The sequence below is a fragment of the Gekko japonicus genome, unplaced genomic scaffold (assembly GCF_001447785.1).
Source record: "Gekko japonicus isolate JY-2015 unplaced genomic scaffold, Gekko_japonicus_V1.1 scaffold2400, whole genome shotgun sequence".
In the NCBI taxonomy this organism is placed as follows: domain Eukaryota; kingdom Metazoa; phylum Chordata; class Lepidosauria; order Squamata; family Gekkonidae; genus Gekko; species Gekko japonicus.
In genome coordinates, this window is record NW_015163674.1 from 244,411 (window position 1) to 248,185 (window position 3,775).

Consider the following 3,775-nt stretch of genomic DNA (forward strand, 5'->3'; position numbering starts at 1 on the left):
GAAAAGCTGGCCAAGTTCCCCATTGACTGTATTGTAACAGGATGGCAATAGAAAGTGTGAAATAATTTACTCACTGTAGATAAACCAGCAGTTTAAACAGGTGCGACTCCTATGACCTCAGCAGAAAATACAATCCAAACTTCTGACTATTTTCTTCGGTGTTTATCCCAGCTGCCAGTATTTTTTTAAAATGGTTGCAGCAGAAAGCATAAAATGCTACACATTCCCAGGAATAAATTTATGACCATTGGACAATTGCAGTGCGTAAGCTACCAGGTCTGGCACCTGCTAGGGATGCCAGAATTAGTAACACAGCAGCAGCATAAACTACAGGACAAAGAGCAAAAACTGTCTATGTGTAAATGGATATAGCCAACTCCAGTCCGAAGTCTTCCAACCCACTCGCTGTCATACAATCATCCAGGAAGTTCTTTTGTACAAGGCAAGCACCAGGGAAATTGATGGGAGTTGCACAAAAGTCATGATGGTAGAATTCTGAATTTGGTGTTTGTTAGTTTCCAAACAAGGCTTCTGTGGGAAAACTTTATAACAGGTTGCACTCAGGGCCAGAGCCCAGAGCTTCCAGCAGGCCCAACTGCCACCGTCCCACCATCTGCAAACCCCTATACCCACATGCCTAGTTCTCCAGGATTTCAGGTGCAGAAGGGTCTTTCCCAACAACTGCTGCTGGGCAGCCTTTAACTTGAGATATCAGTAGCATTCTCAACACTGTTTTGGCAAATGCTGGGAGATTTGGGGGGAGGTGCCTGGGGAGGACTAGGGTTGCCAGGTCTCCCATTATGGCTTTACCATAGAGTTTCTGGTGATTCCTAGAGAAGCATGATGTCACTTCCAGATTTCTCTAGAAGTGATGTAACACTGTTACATTGATAGTGCCCCCCTGTGTTCCTCCCCTAGACTTCCACTGGTTGCTAGCCACTGACTGGCAATCCTAGGAAGTAGGGTTGCTAGGTCTTACCTGGCTGCTGGCGGGGTGTGTGTGTGTCCAGTCTTCTTCTGAGAGTCTTCTTGTGTGAACACCAAGTGTGCACACCACAATGACTTCACCTGGAACTGATGTCATCACACAGGGCACACTGGGCGGGATGATCTAGCATTTTGGGGGGAAACTCTATGGTCACCATAGAGTTTTTGCCCAAATGCTAGAGCATCCCGCATGCAATGTGCCCAGCATGATGACATCACCTCCGGGTGACATCATTGCACCGGGCACGTCAGGCTGGACAGGGGTCTTCAGGAGTGGGGTTTCCCCACCAGCCTCATGGCTGGTGGCAGATTGGGGTCCCTGAAATTGGGGGAAACCTTACCCCCATTGGGGGGGGAACCCTACTAGGGAGAATGGTGTTGAATAGGATTAATTGATTTCTGGGTGATACTCTATGCTGCTTCCCATAGTCTTTATGGTCTTTATCATAGAGACTAGGTGAAATTACTACAGTGTCATTATGTGAAGGTATTTTCTCTCCCCTTCCTCAGTTCCTCTGGGGTGGGAAACTGGGGCTGGGTGCAGGAAATTTCCTAACCCTAGTGGGTAAACAAGAAGCCTAAATGTCAGGAACTGAATATGGAAACTTCTGCAAGCAAACCACATTCCTTTCCCCTAACAAATGCTACCTGAATCCCACCTGGCTAGGGTTGCCAGTTCCCGGACAACAATAGGAGATCCAGTGCCTCTTGTTTGATGGAGAGAGATGACATCATTGTCTATGGAGAGGGAGAGATGACATCACTTCTGGCTGTTTCTGCCAGCCCCCCCATGTGCCCCCCCCAGTCTCCTACTGGTTCCCAGACTGAGCCTAATCCTGGTCACCATAATATCAGCCTCAATTAAAAAAAAGTTTTCCAATGCATCCCAAAATGTTCTGGCTTCTGATTCTCAAGGGAACTGAGTTACACAGTTGTGGGCAGCCACTGAAATCACTTCCTGACGCATCCCTGCTGTCTGGAGATGGCACACAGATGGCATGGTTAAATTAACTCAGTAAGTGTTAGTGATCTTGAAATGATTTATGAGCATAATACCACTGAGGCTTTTCAAATCCTAACGCTCAGTGACAGTCAGGTTTTATTTTATTTTTAAGGGAATTACTAAACTGTCCAGTAGTGACACTAATAACATGATAGAATAAGTACAGAAATATCATAAATGTCCTACTCATGTGAAGCATTTATATGCAGGGGGCTCAACTTATTTCTTGTTTATAGTGTTACTAGGAATAAGGCCCGTTGTGGTAATAAATACAACGAGCTCTAGAAAGCGGCTCTAGGTGGGTGCCCTGGCCTTGAGCGCTCAGCGTCAATTTGCTGTGGTGACCTCAGCAGGGTTTAATGACACAGAGCTTTCCGTTTTCTCCAGGGGAACTGATCTCTACCATCTGAAGAGCAGTTGTAATTCTCAGTCATCTCCAGCCACCACCTGGAGATTGGCCACAATGGTTCCCCAGGGGAAAAGGGCTGGTTTGGAGGATGGAGTCTATGGCATTGTACCTGTCTGAGGTCCCACTCCTCATCAAATCCCACCCTCTCCAGGCTCCACCCCTCAAATCTCCAGGAATTTTCAAGCCTGGAGTTTGCAATCCTATCTCCTTCCCAGCCAACCATCAACCTACCTTTATCTCTCTTTCTGACTTCAGTTTTCCATCTCCTCCCTCCTGGATAGCAGTTGTATTTCTAAGTGGTCTCCAGACCTCCCCTGGAGATTGGCAACAATGGTTCCCCAGGAGGAAATGGTTGGTTTGGAGGGTGGAGTCTATGGCATTGTACCTGTTCTATGCCAATAAAAGGTATTTGAATTTGAATTTGCATTGTACCTGTCTGAGGTCCCACCCCCTCCTCAAACCCCACCCTTTCTAGGCTCCACCCCTCAAATCTCCAGGAATTTCCATACCTAAAGTTGGCAACTTTATCTCCTCCCCTCTCAGCAGCCTCTTCCTTGGCAAAGTTCTGTCTTTCTTGTTAGTGGGGAGCAAAGCAGCTTACTTAATTCTCCTCTTCCACTTTGTGATCTGTACAGCAACCCTGCAAGGTAGGTTAGGCAGAAAGTCTGGGGCTGGTCCAAAATCACCCATGCAGCTTCCATAGGGATGCTCCTACTGAACAGGAGCAAGCAGCCATGGCTAGTGAAGTAATGCCAGTCAGGAGGCATGAAATCACCCTAAGAGTTCTGGCAGGCCTAGGGTTGCCAACAAAGACAGATTGATGCAAAGGAGGATGGGAAAGTCTCCATATCTCTATTTTGCCATAAATTGGTTTTGATGCCAGCAGAGTGAGAAAATGCCAGAGGCTCTGGATGGGTGCCCCATGGTAAATGGACCAAACAGTTCGTAAAGATTTTCCAAAACACTACGCTGTTGGTAATTCATTTTCTACACTCACAGTGTCCCCTGCCAGAATGCAACACATCCCCAGCACTTTGAATTAGCGCCAGAGCTTTAAGAGCTCTCCAGCTGTCACCTGGAGATTGGCAACAATGGTATTCCTCCTCCTCAGACCCCACCCTCAGCAGGAAGGTATGTTAAGATTGAAAGTCTGTGAATGGTCCATAATCCCCCAGGCAGCTTTTATTACATGAACCTGGGACCTGCACACCAACCTCTGAAGCGCTCTCAGGTGGCAGTAATGAGGTGACTGCTGGCACCTTTTCCTATCATTTTTTGCCTTGTGGTATTCTGCTTGTGGTGTGATCTGTCTTTTTTGTGGTGTGGAATGGTTGCGTTATTGAGTTTGTTTCTTTTCAAGGGGAAGTGATGTGTTG